The 20,874-nt window shown below is 34.0% G+C and overlaps 1 long non-coding RNA gene across 1 annotated transcript; it reads left to right on the top strand.

The window, feature by feature from the left end:
- Positions 1-3,837: 3,837 nt before the first annotated feature.
- Positions 3,838-20,562, top strand: LOC118194082 (uncharacterized). The gene is made up of 2 exons (XR_004759043.2): positions 3,838-3,924; positions 17,775-20,562. It is a non-coding gene; the product is annotated as an uncharacterized LOC118194082 (long non-coding RNA).
- Positions 20,563-20,874: the final 312 nt, after the last annotated feature.

The raw sequence follows: 20,874 nt of genomic DNA, 5'->3' as shown, positions 1-20,874 counted from the left end.
TCGGCGTATTTTTGTTTTTCACAGCGTTGTTTTACTTCACCTAAAAAAAACATTCAATGACGCTTACTGTTCGTCATGAAATGTTCTTTGAATAGGCTTCATTTAGTGAAAATGCCACACGATTCTAAAAGTGAAGATCTTCAATCTCATTAAACATTACAAGAAAATGTATTAAATCAGTTAAATGAGTGGAATGCTTCTTCCAATAAAAGAAATTAATGGGGGGATGTTGAAGTAGTATTATAGACCTCTGCCAAATATAGAATAAAAGGGGAGAAATCTAATAGAATTCTAAGAAAGTCTTTATAAAAATAATAACAATGAATAAGGAAAAAAAAGAACAATTCCAAACAAAATTCCGAGAAAGCCGTCGTCTGAAAACTGATAACAATAAATAAAACGGAGGTATTAAATTGACTATTATTATTTATTTTCAGTTAATCATTATTTTGCTAAAATAGTGATGGCTATTTTGATGCTTCGAATTATAGAATTTAGATAAAAAAGTGTATTTATAACGGGCCTTGAGACTTTTTATCAAACTACCAAGAATCCGGTTTTTGGAGAATGGAAGTGAATTTTCTTTCCTTTTGCGACATTATTAATTTTCCTTTACCTATTTAGAGTAGTTATTTGCACTTAATTACTTCAAGAAATGTTCAGAATTGATAGAAATGTATTCATTATAAGGATTCATATGTGATCTGATTTCTACATTCAGTTTTGATTTAATTGCTTGGAGGACAAAATTAGGAATCATATTCTGAGGCTAGTTAACATCGCAAGCACATTAAGTTATCCATCTAATGGAAGGGATGTCTCCGTGGAGGACTTTCTAAGGACTGGCTTGATTTTTTTTTTAAAATTATGGCAAAGAACACTAGGGTACCTGCCTAAGGGAAGGGGTGCCTTCGCAGAAGACTTTCTGAGGGAAATTGGGTATTTCTCCCGAATTCTTAGCTTACCTTCGTGGTGCACTGGTCTGCACGCTAGGCGCGTATTCAAGAGGTCCGCGGTTCCATTCCCAGCGAGGACGTTGCTCATTTTTCATCACTCCTGCCTCCAAAATAGCTAATGTCTCTACAGTAGCGTCGAACTAAAAGGGTGGTGGATTATGATTCTCCACACCCAGGATTTGGCGATTGGGTCCCCTAAACCCCAGTTGACCCTTAAAATGGGGAGTATATAAGGTATTTCTTCCGAATTCTTAGCGTTCCTTTGTGGTGTAGTGGTCTGCACGCTGGACGCGTATTTAAGAGGTCTGCGGTTCAATTTCCGGCAAGGGCGTTGCTCATCTTTCATCATTCCTGCCTCCAAAATAGCTAATGTCTCTACAGTGGCGCCGAATTAAAAGGGTGGTAGATGATGATTCTTCACCCCCAAAGATTTGGCGACAAGGTCCCCTAAAAACCTCTGTCGCTCTTTAAAAGGGTTAGTATATAAGGTATTTCTCCAGCCTTCCTAGCATGCCTTCGTGGTGTAGTGGTCAGCACGCTGGGCGCGTATTCCACAGGCCCATAGTTCGATTCCCGGCGACGGCTTTGCTCATTTTTCTTCACTCCTGCCTCCATATTTCATTTCTACATTACATAGGAAAAATATCGAAAACCCTTATACAGCTAGCATGTTTGCCTGGATTGGATAAATTTCTATATTGAAAAAGTATACACCATGTCCACAGAAGTTTTTAGTCGTCTGTTTTTTCCTTAACCGCTGTTTTTAGGCATAAACTTCCATTCACAAAAAAGTTTAAATAATTCAAACATTCATGTTTTGGGAATTTCAAAGCCCCCCCCCCCCACAAAAGGTAATTTTTTTATGCTGTTCTCCCGCCACTGTATTTAACTGTACGAAAATTTTATATTCAATATAAAGGGTCAACTACGGAAGTTTGACATTCAGAGGACGAAAATTGATAAAGGTATTTTATTTTAAAATTTTATACGTTTGATATCATTTTTAGTTTGACTTGAGGGGTGAGTTAATAAATAACTGAAAATAGTTCGAGGCTGACTTTTCTATATGCCATTCAATGATATTTTTTGTTATTTACTAGTGTGTAACATTCTTCAAGCTATAATTTTATTAAAATTGGTATGCCAAAAGCCTTTTCGCAAAATTTAACTAAAAGATTTCAAACGCTAAGAGCGTTATCATTATGCTCATGCAATTTGTTATTTTAAAATCATATGAGGAAAAAAAGAAGAAATACGAGGGGGAAGGGGGGAAGTACGTAAGGAAATACGGTAATGATAGATATGAACTGCTCACCTTATTTCTTTTAAATTACTTAATTCGTTAAACTATAACAGACAAATTAAATTTAAAAAAAAAATGAAAGGTTTTAGATTTTAAATCAGGGCGTTTTTTTAACAGCTTGTCTGTTACTTTTATTTATTCGACATCATGCTCTTTGCACTTAAACCATAAAATTCAGTTCAAGAGCAATATCGCAAAATAGCTTTTAATTGAGCATGTCTTTAGAATTTCCGATACACAGTCTCGCGCGCTGGAGACAAACATGTTTTTCTGTACAACGCTGCCATGGCTCGCTTTGAAACCCTTGAGTTATTTAATCAAAAGTCCGTTAAAGTGTTAAAAATAGGAAATCGATAATAAAACAAATTCCAAACTCCAATTTTGTGCTTCCACATACTCACATTCTCAGTAGGATTACGTCATTCAAAATTCGATGGCTCTGTGTACCGTTGTTTTATCACAATGCGAAAAATATACATACATTTATGCAGATTTTTCATTATTTAATTTCTTCAAATATAATGCAGGACTCTAAAATTGAGTGGCAACAGTTTGAAAAGTGATATGGATATTTCTAGTGAATCAACGCAAAATCGCAAAACGAGAACAATAGTCCTTCAGGGACAAAGCCCCTTTGGAATAAAAATTAAATATCTCAGTTTTTTCTGAATGGCAATACACTGGTGCGTGGGAGATCAAAATGCTTTTTTTCAAGCTGTTGCGACACATTTCTTTTAAACCGTCGAGTTTGTTGATTAAATTTGAAAGACAAATATCTTACATTTCGCTGCCATTTTTTTAAATCGCCGCATTTCATTAGAGAATTATTCTGAGGCATATTTTGCTCATTATTATTTTCTAAAATCTTAAACAGTCTGTCAACTTCTTATGATTTTAATTAATATAATTTTTCTATGAAAGTGAATTAAATTTACATTTGTAAAAAGAATGTGTCACTTGAATTCGCACAAATTTAACGCGAAGAGATATTATGGTTAAAAGAAAAATATTCTGCAATTATCTTTAATCGCTGCTTTTTAAGAATTTTTAAAACATGAAACTTTTTTCCTCCGCAAAATTTATATTCGCATTTTACGTATAATAAATCAACAGTATGTTTCTTTAAATTTTTAATATATTTCGTGAAAAATGTTACTAGAACTCTAGATTACTAGAAACTAGAATTCTGGATACTGCTTTTTCCACAGTGTTTTCTCAAATTGAATCTGTCACTTCCACAAAGTTTTGTTTATTCTTATATTGGATGCCTGTAAAGATTTTTGTCATTTCAGAAACATTGCTGTAGAGATTTGAACGTGAAAGCACAGTTGGTCTATTCAAAAAATCTCAGATTTTTAGTATTTATTATATATAAAATATTTTAGTTTGTTTTGCAAAGAAGCACACGGTTTCTCTGCCAGCAACATTTCCTAAACGATGTCCCCCAGTTACAGTCACGGATGCATAGATATGATCAAGAGCTTAAGATTGAACGGACTTTTCAGTGAGGGTCCTTCATCCAATTACGGAGCGAGTCAATTGGATTGGGCGAAACCTTATAACTGCCACATTCGATCGTAGATACTCATGGGGAAACGCCTTTGACAGACCATTTAGGACCATTTAGGATTTTAGAGAAAGAATAAAATTCTACTTCTGTTTTAGGTGAGTGATTTTAGTTTAGCTTCCTCATCTTATTCTTTAGTGATCAGAAACCGTATGAAAAATATTTCTATTTGGGTTTCTTTGGTATTTGAAATGAACTTTATCTTGGAATTTTTATCTTGTACACAAAAGTTATTTTAAAAGAACTCATTTTGATTTACGGTCGGGAATCGATCAGAAAATTATTCAAAAACTAAACCGAGAATCTCTTATTATTTCCTATATTAAATAATAAGGAATCTATATGTATGTATGTATGTATGTATTTATGTATGTGTGTAAGTTCCTCGCATTACTGAAAAACTGTGGCACCTGAAGTTATCAGAGTTTGAACTCTCCACTCTAACATGTGCACCTCGAGGGTGAATTTTTAGTCCAAAAGAGCAATTTGCCCGGAAGGACTACTACTTTCCTTTTGGCATTTTGCGTTGATTCTTTACAAGCGTTATTTCACTTTTCAAATTGTTGCCATCAAATATTATCACCCTGTATTCTATTTAAAGAAATTAAATAATGAAGAATCTGCATAAATTTTGTTTCTCGCATTATGATAAAATAACGGTACCTAAAGCTATCGAATTTTGAGTAAAGTAATCCTTCTGCGAATATGGATATCTTGGAAGCACGAATTTGAAATTTAGAATTTGTTTTATTATCGATTTCATATTTTGTAAAACTTTAAAGAATTTTTGATTAACAAAATCAAGGATTTCAAAGCGAGCCATGGCAACGTTGTACATAAAAACACTTTTATCTCTAGCGCGCGAAACTGTGTAACGGAAACTCTAAAGACATGCTGATTTAAAAATTTTTTGCGATATTGATGTTGAAATGAATTTTATGGTTTAAGTGCGAAGAACATGATATTTCATAAATAAATTTAACACACAAAACGCAAAAAGAACGCCCCTTTAGACGTAATTTAAAATCTGAAACTTTTAAGATTCTTTTTCATTTATTTATTTTTATTCATTTTATGTTTTGTGTGAAGTTAATGAAACTTTGATTAACAACTCAGCTAGGATCGTCTTAAATAATTTCAATCCCCCCCCCAAGTTGGGATATGTGGAATCCCCAACGGGGTCCCCTTTAAAAAATATATTTTACAGAAAATGTTTCTATGAACTGTTACATAATTTGCTACCACTAATTATTTTTTTTCGAAAACAATTGTAAAAAGCTAGGTAATAAATTTCGTGCATATTAAATACGATTAAATTTGAAGTTGATTCTTCTCTTTCGTGCACTTTCTCTATATCTGCATTTTCAACTAATGAATGTTCCCCCAATAACTCGTACGATAAATACAAAGTCTATTACATTATCATCTGCTCTTTGCTTGTTTATAAAAGTGAAATTTTTTTGCCATATATGTCTTCCGGAGATTTGTTCATTTTATTTCCCGTTTCGTTACATTGTTTATTTACCCTCGTACTCTCATCTTGCAGGTCCTTCCGAATTTTTTTTTTTTTTTTTTGTAACGGCATAAGGTGCATAAATGTAACGCCATAAAAATGTAAATAATTAATTTGAAATAACTCAAAAATATATTAATAATTATAAATTTTCACTTTACATATAATTAATTGTATTATATTTTTGTGTTAAGAGTTCTTATTCTCGATTTCCTTTTGGAATACAATGTTTTAAGAGAAAATTAGTTTTAGAGTTGGAAAATGATGGATCTGGTGTTAATATGGTAGTATTATTTGTAGTTCAGTAAAATATTAAGGTATTAAGTCTTTATGTGCATCTTATTAAGCTATCTTAGCAAAGAACCAACAGCTTAATTAGCTTTACTCTCGTAATGCTTTTTTCTACAAACCTATCTTAGACTTTCTCTTTAATCTTTGACTGTTTAAGGCCTTCTTAGTATGCCTTCGTGGTGCAGTGGTCAGCACCCTCGACGCGTATTCGAGAGGTCCGTGGTTCAAGTCCCGGCGAGGCCATTGCTCATTTTCACGTCTTCTCAAACTCCTTTCAACAAAATTCCCAATGTCTCTACAGTGGCGCCCGAACTAAAAAGGTGATGAATGATGATTCTTCACCACCAGCATTTGGTGATTGGGTCCCTTAAAACCCCAGTCGCCCTTTAAAAGGGAGCGTATATAAGGTATTTATTTCTCCAGCCTTCTTAGTATGCCTTCGTGGTGTAGTGGTCAGCACGTTCGACGCGTATTCGAGAGGTCCCTGGTTCGAGTGCCAGCGAGGGCATTGCTCATTTTTCCACGTCTCCTGCTTTCAAAAAAGTCCCTAATGTCTCTACAACTGCTGACACATATACACTCTACATTGAACAAAATACTACATGTACAGAAACTACGTGGGCTAGAAATTTAAGATCGATAAATGTTCAGATAAAAAACGATCATTTGGGATCCAGTTAACATACATTACAAACATATTCTACACGCAAGAACATCCATTCGTAGGTACAATATATACAGTACTGCGCTTGTAAGAAACCTGCCTGTGTAAAAGTCTTCTAAATAATATATTGGCGATGAGAATAACCTAAGAACTTCAAATGTATCCCTTACACAATAAATAAATAAATAAAAAGGGACAGCTCTAGCTTCTCTACCAGCCCCCTTTTTCCATGGTCACAAGCTGGAATCCCCAAACGTTAGCCCACTTTCTTCAACTTTTTAGAGGGTAAAAAACATTATATTTTCTAGTCTCGCAGTCAGACCCTTTTTTTCCAATAGCCAAAAGTCGTCCCACATTCTTTTTTTTTTCCTCGAATATGACACCCAAAAGAGAAAGCCCCCCCCCTCTTCTCCGTATTTCCAGAACATGCATCATGAATATAGATAAGCAAAATAATTGAATATAGGTAAGCAAAATAATTGAATATAGATAAGCAAAATAATTTCAAACAAACATTTCTGGAGTTTCAGGCACAGCTTTTCTAATATCATGCATTTTCTTTTTACAAAACTATTTTTTTTTTTTTTTTTTTTTTTTTTTTTGCAATTACATAAAATTTTTGCTATAGTTACAAGTTTTCGAAATGCCAGACTCAGTCAGGTTTGGCACTTTACAGGAAAGGAGGGGGAAAGTGAAAGAAAAATTAAATTAGCAAAATAATTAAGTTAAGCACCATTAAGTGTAAACATAAGAATCTAAATTTAAAATTGTAAACATTATTTTAAGGGCACTAATCCCTTTGTAACGAGACTCAATACATTGGATACAACTGCCACAATACGTGGATCCACAATTCCACGCTACATTGGATCCACGATAAGTAGATGTAGTGTCAAAGAAGAGAGGTAAGAGAGAGGTAAAGGTCACAAAAAGAGAGGAGTACTTTGTGAAAAACATTTCGGCATAAAAAACGGTTCGCATTAATTTTTCATGTGAAAAAACCTGAGAAATTGTCCTGTACGTATCATGTAATTTATCTGATAGCAAGTATTAAACCCAAACAGCGTATTTAATCATTTGGGCCAATGTTGACCTGTTGTATAAACAGGATCATAATATTTTTAGAGTAATATCTTTTATTATCAGCTTATTATAAAAAATAAGAAGGCCATATAATTCTACAGCTGAGAAAATATATTTCAAATTTCCTGGTCAGATTTCAAAGTGATATTTTATACAAGAATTTTTTCTCTTTTTTTTTTTTTTTTTTTTATAATTACCCCCTCCCCAAATCCAGAGATATTTAATAATGCATATAGATTTCAGAGCAAAAATCAAAGAGAAATTTGGCATATATTTATTATAACATAATTATTATAATTAATTAGATAACTGTGATAAAAATTAATTACTATAAAATTAATATAACTAATTATTAAGAATTTTTTTTTTTTTTTTTTTTTTTTTTTAAATTTCTTTGTACGAAGTAAAGGAAGTATTGTAATCGCGAAAAATTTCAGGTACCATACTTCAACGAATATATCTATATTGACCGCTGTCGAATTCATTTGTAAGATGTCTTTGCGTGACATTTGTACATACGGATAGAAAAAAGGACTCTTTCTTCCAAAACGCATTGTAAAATGAATTCAAAATAAATTTTTAATTTTTTCGTGACGTCTGTTTCGATATACATATATCCACTTCCATCACCCGGCCTTTACTTTCGCTATCGTTAATAGTAAACATACACTTTGTAATTACAAAAGCATTTTAAATGACGAAAATATTCATGTTTTGGCAATGTCAAATTAAAAAAATATATCACTTTGGGCAACAAGTTGATGAAAATTTTAAAAAACAATAATCTGCATTTTCGAGTTCGAGTTTTCATTGATAAGTTCAGAAAAAAATTAAATTAATGTATATCTTATACAGATCGTCAATTACAGCTTGTTTTCATGATTAAGATATTTGTACATAACATATTAACATAATAAAAACATATTATCATTTTACTGCCCCATCAATTGTTTCCCCGTAGTTAGAAGAGATGGCGCCACAAGTTACAATCTATGACATTAAGCAAGAGCATCAAACTGGTAATAGGTTAGAACAGAAATGTGATTTTCTGACTCAGGAAACTATATGGAAAATATTTAATTTAAAACAAAGCTAGACATTACTATTATTCTTAAATTCAAAGATTTTAAAATAAACATTTAATTAATTATTTAACTAATTAATAAGCTGAAAACTAAAATTTTAATGCTCAATACTAAGAAAATCATCTGAAACTAAAAAAAAGAGTATCTATAAGTGCAAGTAAATTTAAGAGTAGAAAAAGGCAAGGCGTTCGTTATTACTGTAAATTATTGTTATCATTTTTTTCTCTTTTCGTTACACATTTAATTTTTTAAAACAAAATTTTTATTCTTTATATTTTTTATCTCCCTTAAAATTAATCATAACTATATCTCAATAATCTCTCTCTGTGTGTTTTTCTTAAACACATATTCTAAATATCAGTAACACAAAGACATGTTCACTTTGTCAATCGCAGAATACTTACTGTAACATAATCGTTCGCTTGTATTTACATTCTAAAAACCATAATTCATAAGATAAATTCAAACGTCTTTATGTGATTTGTTATTAACAACCGTAGTTCCAAATGGATGAACAGGAATGCCTATTTGGAGTTATCATGTAAACATTTTTGAGGTCTTATTAAATGCTAAACACCCATTTAGAAAAATAAACTCTTTTAACAAATCAAAATATATACATAGCGTTAGGATAACACTGTGTACGCGGACTCGTAAAAAATAGAAGGCAAAAGTTTTCTTTTTGCAGTTACGCAGAGATGAAATTCTTATCTCGCATGCGCGAGGAGGAAAACTCGAGGCACTGATGAAATGTGGGGGGAACGGTGGCCCCACACCATCTCTCTTCCTGGGAGCATGAAGGTAGGAAAGGAAGGAGGGGCCAGTCGGCACTAGAAGTAAAGCACTGCTTTGAAGCTTGGGTCACCAGATGGAGTGTTCTTTGTTTACATTCCAAAGCTCGCTTGACAGAGTTCTGATAGTATTTCGACACACAACAGTTCCATACAAATCGAAAAAGGAACGTGAAAGAAACATTCATAGTGTGATGGATAATAGCAATTTGTATAGTTTAGTGACATTTACGCAAAAATCACATCTTGGTTATTTTTCGATAACTAACAACATCGATTTTGATTATGAATTTGTTTTATAAAATTCTAAGCTGTTGAACTACAAAAATATAGATTTTAAGAAAAATGTTATGCTTAAAGAATGAAAAATACCTTACGGAACTTTTAAAATTGTATACGTCTTTCGATACCCTTGATAGAGTATTCGCCCCTTTTATTTTATTTTCCGAACGCCAAAATGTTTTATATAAAACATTTTTTTTTTCACATCCATATATTATTTAACATGTAACTTTTAAAATTTTTTAGAAGAGAGGCTTTACTGCTGCCCATTTTAAACTCATCGTTTTAATTTTATATATCTGAAAAATAATCACTTTGGGCTTACACGTTTTACTTATTTGGGTTAATTAAAAATAAAATTACCATCAAATGCTGCAGTCCTCGTCAAAATTAATAAATATACACACAGATATGCCAATGAGTTAGCTTTCCCTTTATTTGGAACCACACATTTGTGTAAAATTATGTACAGTTTTACACAAATGTGTGGAACAGAAGAGGGATACATTTGCAAATTTGGCGGAAGTACCATGTGCGGTCAAGATGATGTGACCATGCGAACGTGCTACATCATCAAGACAGCTTATTAAGAATTTGAAAATAGGGTAATCGACGGAGGTGAAAACATTTGTATATCCTGCCAAAGGAGGCCCGATCATGAATGGTCCTCTTATTGATTCCAGATTGTAAAATGTTTCCCACGCAAGTCTTTTTTTCTCGGAAATTCGAGTTTTATGCTGGCTTCTTAACGAACGCAGGTCATTAAATTATTTATAAATGTATTTGAAATGAAGAATTTATTCACTTATAAACAACTGTGAAAGTACTGTGAAGAAATCTAATTATTAAATGTATCAAATTTATAAGTATTATAAATGTTGTCTAAATATATAATAACCTTAATATTGAATTGTAAACATAAATTGAAATCCTGTTGACAAAAACGTTATAAAACTATTTAAGCAAGAATTGTTCGTATTGGAAAGCAATCTGTTAAAAGGTATTGTGAAGCAAATGCTATGAGATGCGCACTTGAGAAAGTAATAAAGAATTTTGGAATATGTATTGTTGAAATGAAGGGTAAAAAAAAATCTGATAAGTATAATTAAAAGAATTATTCCCCCTACATTTTATAATAACTCAGTTACAAGTTTTAAATAATACTTAAAAAAAAATAACTTATTTTATTCCCTTTCAGAAATGTTCAGAGAAAGTCAAGTACTATTTAAAGTATTTCGCTAATTCCTAATAATTCTCTAATTTAAAATGAACTGAATAGAGCATTAATTATAAATTGACTTACATTTTTCGATTTAAAAGATGCCTCAGAAGCCAAAAAATCCTGTCATATTTAAGAAAGTATTTTAGGAAGAAGCTCTATAAATAGAAAAGAAATAATGCATAATTTTAATATTAATAATACAATAAACTTTGATCTTAATTTTTGTACCTTAACCGAATAAAATCAAATTGCCTTAAATTTTTTTTCTAATGTAATTAACGAAAACTTGTGAAAATATTTCATTCAAATTAAACCATTCTGAGAAAACTGTCCTGTGAAAAGTATATAGCATTTAATTCCGTTCAGAATGAAATGTTGTTTAAAAATATGTTGTTTTCATATACTTAGGACTCTGAAGTGTTCTAGAAAAAGAAAATATATACATTTATATGTATATTTACGACGTAATTACAAAATATTTACATCCGAACGCGTCAGATCCCATTGAACTCAATGGTAAATGACCCAATGTTTTGGTCACCACGTAGGGATCGCCGGTGCTTCAGAGCAGGGTACGGGAGAAACTTGTTTAGGGCTACTCCATCTTACTTCCTACCTCCATGCCTGGGGGGTGTGATGGGAAATGTGAAAAAAGAGAGGGGGAAAAATTAGTCTTGCACGAATCATTTGGGAAAGTGGACACGACGTCCTGAACGAGTTTGGTAATTTGTAACACTTTTGGTAATTTGAGTACTTTTTCAGGTGACTGTTCATTTACTCGATAGGCTGGTTGCTTTATCCATATCAGGTAAACTAGGAGGTTCAGATACATCGTCTGGGAATAAATACGCAGGCTTTACTCTGTCCATAGACACAGTGATATTATGTCCTTTTTTAGATATGGTAAAGCTTTTGTCACCACGTCGAAGAACTTTGTACGGGCCAGTGTAAGGTGTATGCAATGAGTATTTTACTGCGTCTACACGCAGAAAAACATGAGAACATTTATCTAAGTGTTTATACACAAAGCTCTGTTTTTTAGTGATTTATAGTAGCAGTCTGGCGAAGATGTTCTATATTATCATTTAATTTTTGTAGGAAGTCACTCCTCAGAATATTGCTGTCAGGAGGCATAAAGAATTGACCCGGAAGACGCAAAGTTTGACCATACACCAGTTCGGCTAGAGAGCAGTTAAGTTCCCCTTTAAAAGCGGTCCGAAGACCCAAAAAGAACTGGAGGCAATGCGATAATCCAGTGTACAGATGCATGACACATTATGGATTGTTTGAGCGATCTGTGCCATTTTTCAATGATGCCGTTGGCTTCTGGGTGGTACGTGGTGGTATGAGAACAGCGAATACCAAAGTTTTTAGCTAGTTCTCGAAAGAGGTTGCTGCGAAATTGACTACCACGATCAGTGGTGATCTGAGCAGGCACAGCGAATCTTGAGATCCAGCCAGCATAAAGAGTGATGGCGACGGTCTCTGCCCGTATATCTTTCAATGGATACTCTTCAGGCCAGCGAGTATACCTGCCGATGCATGTCAGAAAGTAAGACATTCCTTGAGATGAAGGAAGAGGTCCAATCAAATCTATATTTACATGAGAAAAACGTTCATCTGGAACTATAAAAGTAGTTAAAGGAGAGTGTACATGACGAGACACTTTAGCCTTTTGACATTGTATGCAAGTTTTAGAGAAGTTTATGACATCCTTTTTCCTTCCGGGCCAGACAAATCGGTCACTAATTAACTTCAGCAGTGCCAGGATGGGAAAGATCATGCAGAGCTGAAAAGACAAGTTTTCTGACTGTCTGGAACAAAAAGACGGATTTTATCATGTGAAATGTCCCAATACAGTTCTACAGAACTCTTAGGCATTTTTAACTTCTTCAATTTTAGAACTGGATTTTCTTTGTCTAAAAAGGATTGGAGTACAGTGTCACTCTGTTGTGCTTGCTATATAGATTCATATTTAATAGGAATGAAATTAGCAACCATTTCGATACGAGAAAGAGCATCAACTGGTCCATTTTTTGCACCACTCACACATTGAATACCAGTAGTGAACTGACGTATGAAAATAAGTTGATTAATTTGTCGATGTGAGAGCTTGTCATACTTTTGGATAAATTTTGATTGCCTTTTGATGCATTTGAGAGTGGCTTATGATCTGTAAGTACTGTCAAGTTCGTACCTTCAAGCAAATATCTGAAGTATTTGATAGCAGCAAATATTGATAGCAGCTGTCGGTCGTACGTACTATACTTTTGTTCCGTATCGCTCAATTTCTGGAGAAAAATCCTAATGGTTCCCATGTTTGTGCATTGAGTTGTTGGACGTTGGGCACAAGCGCCTAGGGCTTTGTCTGATATGTCGCGCGTGAGAGGAATTTTCTTTTTTGGGTCTGGGTGGATTAAATTTGTAGCCTGTGTCAGAAGCTGTTTACATGATTCAAAGGCTGTTTCAGTATCTATTGACCAATTTAAAGGTGTTTTGTCATTCTTCTTACAGCATCCGAGTATACGATTTAAAACAAGTTGAACTTCAGCAGCATGATTTAAAAATCTCCTATAGAAATTAAGAATTCCCCAAAAACATCTGAGATCATTAACAGTTTTGGGTTTGGGAAAATCTTGGGTAACTTTAATTTTATCTGATAAAGGAATGATTCCATTTTTATCGATCACCTAAACATTTTACGCGTTCTGAAGCAAATGTGCATTTAGGAAGGTTGACAGTCAAATTATGAATTTTAATCTCTTAAAAACTTCTTCGATGTGAAGTATATGTTCATCGAGGGATGACGAAGCAATCAAAATGTCATCTATGTATACGAAACAGAAATTTAAATCTGACAGAACTTGGTCCAGTAATCTTTGCATGGTCTGCGTAGCATTGCTTAAACCAAATGCCGTTAGTTTTTGTTAGCAGTAATGAGTTCAGGATCAGACCGGTAGACTGCAAGTTCAAAGAGAGTGTAAAATATCGTAACTGATTCTTTAGGCTACAATTAAAATCTGATTCTTTCAGATTTTTTTTAAAACATAACATTTTTTTTTGTATTTTTTAAAATAACGTAAATGTTCAATATTAGTATGTAGTTTAATTCAAAAGAAGGTCTCATCAAACTTTCAAAAACTGTGCAAATTCTAAAATGGATATCATTGGCATTTTGTTCCGACGGATGACAGCCGTAAAATGTTACAAGTAATATATCCTCAAAATTTCAGTTGTAGTTTATGCTGTTAGCTTTATAAATCGTTTATTCAATACCAGATGGAGATGAATGTTTTCAAGTAGAACGAATTTTTTAGACTTGAGTGTGGAACTTCGCAGCGCATTCTTACTATAAAGTAGTTGAAGGATTTTAAAGAAACTTTCTCCCATGTTACGGCAAAATACGTAAATGAGGTCCGAATTTAGGTTTTCTAATCTAGGACCAATTAGAAGCTTAATCCGGTATTTTTCCCGGTATTTTGAAATTCTACTAGTACGCGGCAAGATGAAACGATTTGGATCAGTGGTCCCTAGTATACCTGTAGGCACTTCTACCACCACCAACGATCTTGCTTGTTCCCACTGCTGTACTCTGACGATAAAAAAATCTACTGTGGATACCACACGACTGTCTTGTACGTCCTATTAAATTATGCACATTCTTTGTTGCACTTCATTTTATCTCCTCGAATTTCATTTGAAATATGCTTCTCATTCAATCAATTCAGATTCAGTTCTTACATCATGACGAAAATGCATAAAATCTCTGAACATGTTCATTAAAAACTGTAAAATACAGAAAAATGTAAAACATCAAATAAAGAAAACAGTTAAAGGAACACAATTCTTTTCAATTAACTTTAGAATTTCTGAACAAAAACAAGTAATTTGGTCAGCAGGCAGGATGACAAAATTTACAAAAGCTAGATTTCATACTTTTTTCAAAATTGATATATTTTAAATTAAAAAATACCAAATTATGAGTATTATTTGAAACATTATTGTTAGTTGGAACTACATGTCTACGGTTGCGAAAACAGTTCGAGAAATAGCATAATTTATTTGCCTGAAAAATCGATATTGTTGCAATATACACTCTTAGACAAAAAACGACGCACCAAGAAGGAGTTATCCGAATGGGACGAAAATCGGTAGAAATGATGTACATGTACAGAAAAACAAATGATTACAGTTTGAGAAAAATTGAATGATTTATTGAAGTGATAGAGCTTCACAAATTGAAAAAGTCAGTAACGCGTTTGTTCACCTCTGGCCCTTATGCAAGCAGTTATTCGGCTTGGCTTCGATTGATAGAGGTTGCGGATGTCCTCCTGAGTGATATCGTGCCAAATTCTGTCCAACTGGCGCGCTATATCGTCAACATCCCGAGCTGGTTGAAAGACCCTGCCCATAATGCTCCAAACGTGCTCAATAGGAGAGAGATCCAGCGACCTTGCTGGCCAAGGTAATGGTCGGCAAGCACTAAGGCAAGCAGTAGAAACATGTGCAGTGTGGGGGCGGGCATTATCTTGCTGAAATGTAAGCCTAGGGTATCGTGACATGGAGGGCAACACAACGGGCCTTAGAACTTCGTCGATGTACCGCTGTGATGTAAGGTTGCGACGGTTGCCACCAAAAGGAGTCATACTATGAAATGAAATGGCACCCCATACCATCACTCCTGGTTGTCGGCCTGTCTGACGGAAGACAGTCAGGTTGGTATCACGCCGCTGTCCGGGTCGTCTCCAGACTCGACTTGCTTGGTCATCGGGGCTCAGTTCAAAGCGGGACTCATCACTGAAGACTATTCTACTCCAGTCAGTGACATTCCAGTGCGAATGAGCCCGACACCACTGCAAACGGGCTTGACGTTATACAGAGGTCAATGGTAGTCGGCGTAAGGAGCGCCGTGACCTCAGCCCCCTTTCTGTGAGCCATCTATGAATGGTCCTTGCGGTCACTGAAGCACTAGTTGCACGTGCAATCGATAATAATGATGCATCTGGGGCTGTGAGTGGCGCTCTGACGATTGCTCGGTCCTCACGTTCTCTCGTTTCTCTAGTCCTACCGCTTCCTTCTTGACGCTGTGTGCGGCCATGGTCCACCCATTCCTGCCAACATCGTCTAATAGTGGCATCGCTCCTGCTCAAATGTCGAGCTATTCGCCGATAAGATCAACCGGCTTCTTTGAGCCCAACTACACGATCTCTCTCAAATTCTGACATCTGCGTACATCTTTCGCACACCTGTATGCGAGGCATACTTACTGTCTACCAGAGTACAGGGAATGAAATTCGTGAAGAATTTATGACCTGGAATCGTAATTTCTCCTCTTAAATATACTGCCAGTTGCGCAGATCAGATTCGCTGTAGCGACAACCGTTCATTCTTTGGCAGCTAAAATGTAAAATTTTGCATTTTCCGTCGAAACCTGTATGCATGCCAATTTGTGTCCAATTTGCTTTATATCTTCTCGATGCATCATGGTGCGTCGTTGAGCGGATAGGCCGCTAGGGGTTTATTGATCCGGGAAGTATTTTTATAGTAACAGTATTTCTATATTAATCTAAATGTGTAGTCATCCAACATCCTAGAAATGTTTTTGCTGTTCCACCTAAGCTGCCTGTGTCAATATGGCTAGTGATAAATACCATTTTAAATTTTAAGAGAATCCTTTTGGGCGACCGTTAAAATCTGAACGCATTCAGGTTTTTTTTTGGGGGGGAGGTCTATATGTTCGCGTGATTCAGCTTTTAATTTTTAATTTTATTTTATTTTATTTTATTTTTTTTAAAGAGATAATTCATTTTTTTATCGGATCTGGTATAGAGGACCAAACTTTCGTTCCCTTGAAGTTCTTTGCGGCGAAGTTCGATTGCATATGATTTTCGACTTTGAGACATGCCTTCTGCTAGCAACATATGTCAAAATTTATGTAATGTAAAGGTAGCCTGAGTGTTTTAGATTGGTCGTATCATATCGGGTTGTATTCAATGCGGATTCATAAAATGACGTTGCTTAACTTGCTGTTACGTTTCCCATATCAAAGAATTAGTTATTTTACATTCGTATTATTTTAAAACTGGCAGAAGGTATCCGCTAAAATACCTATAATGGCTTTTGAAGCATTTTTGATAGATTTTTGCAACAGTAATAACGCAGTTTATTTTATGATGTTAATTCACCTAAGTGCGGAAAATGCTAACTTGATATTGGAATTGAAAGGCTGTAATGAAAGTTTAAGATTGGGAACACATTTTGTCTCGCTCCTTACTATTTATAGGTTCAGAGACATTCTTTACTCATTTATGTTACTGATCTGCCACTCCCAATCGGTGTAGTGGCTAGCGAGCGAATGGAACTATTCGCCGTCAAGACATATTTTTCTTTACACGACTGTATTATGTCTTTACGTCTTTTCGTATTATATATTAAGTTGATTTAGTTTAATAACTTAATTTTATTTAATAAGCATTTTATATAACATATTTCTGTGTACAATTTTATACAAATACATCGTTACGCATAACATACTAATTTTAAAAGAGTAATGTGCTGACAAGATTCCAAAGTTTTCGTTCTCAATTCAAATTTCATAAAATTGTGGATTTCCTGCTTGTATGAGTGATTTCTCTGAAGTAGCCGATTAAAATTTAATACGAGTATAATACGGCAAGATATAATACAGTCATGTAAAGAAAAGTCATGGCGACGGCGGAAAGTCCTAGACCCGCTAGCGATGCTGGCTGCCGTATTGTTGAACCTAGTTTCGAATCCCGAAGAAGTCTTAGATGTTTGTAAGCGTATAGTGCTTTAGCAGCAGTCCTCGGAAGAGACTTGGTGGGAGGAAAAGAGTCGTGGGATGCACTAGGGAACTGTCATTCAAAATTGCGTCGAATCTTGGCAAAGTCATGCTGCCATTTATAAGGTGACCAAAATAAATATAAATAAATATGCGTTAAAGCAAACTCGCTAAAGCAAATGATTGTAACATTAAAAATTTTCTCTTTCTTGCAGATCCTAGAGAATGGATGCAATGAGTGATCGCAGTACATTTCCAGCAGAGGAAGCCCTTATTTGTTACCTTGAAGATGATGATCGTTGGAGGAGAAGATTTCCGAGCGCCGAACTGTGTGTAGCCGGTTCGGCGTTTGGAGGATTCCTCATCATCTCCGGAATAGTGATGGTGACGCTCCACTACACAATAGAGGCACGCGATGGTTTCCATTCGCTGCTGGAAAGCATGAATGTAAACAGCCTTGTATTTGGTTTTGCCTTGATAGCTCTTGCAAGTGCTTTTTTCATAACTGTCATGTTTGCATACGCAGTTTGTAAAGTCATGGAGATAATAGAAATGGCCCACCGTTACAAAGAGCACAAGGAACTCTGCGCTTATGAGGACCTGAGGCAGAGTTTCAGATCACAGCATAGCATGAGATTTGACACAAACAGGTGTGTCATAGATCTATCCAAATACCCGATAGAACAGAAAGAAAATACCAATAAATGACCATTAATGATCTTTGTTAACGTCTAAGACATAAATAAAGGTTTTAGAAGACAGAAGCACACTTCTTTGAAATAGGAACTTTCAAAGAACGAATTTATACTTTTAACGCTACTTCTGTTTGATATAGTTGACATTAAGAACGATTTGTTGCTAGAAAACAGTTATAATACGCATTGGGAATAAAAAAAAATAGTTGATCATATCAAATAGGAACAGAAATACGCCTGTGCAAAATTTAAAATTAGGCAAATCAACAGTTTTATTTTGGTGTGCATTTTGAATAAAACTACTACTGGTTTCGAGGGCGAATAAGGCACAAGTAAAGAACTTAGGAAAGCTTTCTTAGACTCAATGTAAACCTGTTTCGCCGCTGCGCCGCTATATCGTAGAGCCACGGCTATGCAGTGAAACATCAGAACAGGTTGGAACTTTAATAAAGCAATCCGAGGGATGGTAAATGTTTTATTCTACAATAATTGAAAATTTTAAATATTCATACATTTCCGGAGTTTTATTAGCAAAATGATGTTAATTAATAGGATTTTGGAGACACCATTTTGTTTAAAAAGGCGGACTGAAATTGTTCATGAAAAATTATAGACTAAAATTCTGGAGGTCATAGAAATCCTACCTAGTTTTTACTTTTAATTTAAACAGCAAGTCTTATGTAAGATAAAATCTAAATTTAATTAACTTCTTATCAGAATTCGAAGTTTTTTTTTAAATAAATTGTGTAGATGATCTTTTATTCTCTAATACTTTATTGGGTAGTTGTTTCACGTGGAAACTACTAATATTTAGATTTAAAAAATACATCTTATTGTTTTGAAATTACTTGTTATTCGACCATCAACTCTTCTTTTTGTAAATCTACTTAATTATTTTTTTATTTGATGTAATATCCATGTTTAAATTATGGTTAAGATTAGAATTAATAGCAAACAAAATAAACGACTGCGGTGATGTTAATAAATAAGCATGTTAAATATTTAGTTAATCAGCAATTAATTACATCAAAATAGTAGAAGCAAAAAATAACTTTATCTATTTTTATATTCTTTTCAATCAAGCATATTAGTAAATACTAAAATAAAGAATAACGCGTTTTAAGTAAACGATCATAATTATTGCAATTCTGCACTTCTATGTATACATATGTGGGATTTTAAATCCATAGCTTAATATTTTTCCTCGCGCGCTGTCTAAATTTTAGCTGTTGACTGCACGAGTGAAATTGATAGAACTCTCGCCACTTGTTTTATGAGAGGAGATGCAAGATGATATAGATGTTGTGTTAAGAGATGTAAGACGTTATAGTTGTCATGTTAATAGATATAAGATGTTATAGATATCGTGGTAATAGATAAACGATGTTATATATGTTGTATTAATAGATGAACTATATTATAGATGTATTAATGTTTTACTAAATGTGTGTTGTTTGAATATGAATTGTGATTTCGAAACTAAAGAACCCACAAATATATACAAATGATTTTAAATATCCTTCAGTTTACATTACAGCTAAGACCAAGCTTTTCTTGCAGAAAGAGAATCAAATGAGTTCTGTAGATCATTGTCTTGCGATCGAACATTAATTCTGATGAAATCTTTCGAGCTTCGGACAACACAGTAAAACACTGCCAATATGTCTGCCGATAGAACTTTTCTGGTCGCCGCTTTTTCAGATGGCCCAGACTTTCCTTTTACTATCGATAGGCAGACTTTTGTCATCGATAACGAAATGGCCGTAGTTTATCGTTTGTGAAGGTTTTAATGTTTTGGATTCGTGTATGAACTTTGTCAGAAAAAAAAAATGAATATCGCGAAACCTTCCAATTTAAAGGAATACTTTGCAGACACGAAGTAGAAACTTAAAAAAATGGTAAAATCCTAGTATACGGTGCAGCCTTGGCGTGACTTTGAAAATTATCGCCAACACCAAAAATGATCCAAAGAACGTCTATATATATACTATACACACATAGCATATATACTATATACATAGTATATACTATGTTTAACTGTATATTTTCTTTGAATAACCCGTTAACTAATCATCGTATATGTCCCGTTTTTACTCCTCATCATAAAGTCGCCAAAAGTAGCCAAATCCCGTGTGCACCGGATACTAGGATTAAACCAAAAAAATTTGCTTACTACTATAGAAAATCATAATCATTCGATGATAAGAGTATGTTATGAAGTATGTTATGTATGATACGAGTTATGAAAGTAAATGTAAAGATAATGTATGTATGTATGTGAAGTAAATAAAATCCTCTAGAACGCAAATGTTTTATTTGGTTATCTAAGTTGAAAATTTGGCCATTTTGTTCTATTTGTTCTTAAGTACTTATCAACATAAATTTTTATTAATTTTATTGCCTAAGATCTAGTTGATGTTTCGAGATCTGGTCCAAGGTTTTTATTGCATAACGTGTAATAGAGTTCTGTTTGATTTTTATTTGGTTTCATTGTCAGCTAGTGCATGCTTTTTTATTTAAATAGCTGATGCTTTACAAAACCTTCCATACTATATTAAACATTAAACAGGGTATACTGTGTTAGATTTGAAATTTTTTATTGTTTTTTCAGAAACTCAAC

This window comes from Stegodyphus dumicola, chromosome 3 (genome assembly GCF_044657685.1).
Source record: "Stegodyphus dumicola isolate Sdum_Otavi_A_Nest chromosome 3, ASM4465768v1".
Classification (NCBI taxonomy): Eukaryota; Metazoa; Arthropoda; class Arachnida; order Araneae; family Eresidae; genus Stegodyphus; species Stegodyphus dumicola.
This window is presented reverse-complemented; position numbering and strand designations above follow the sequence as displayed.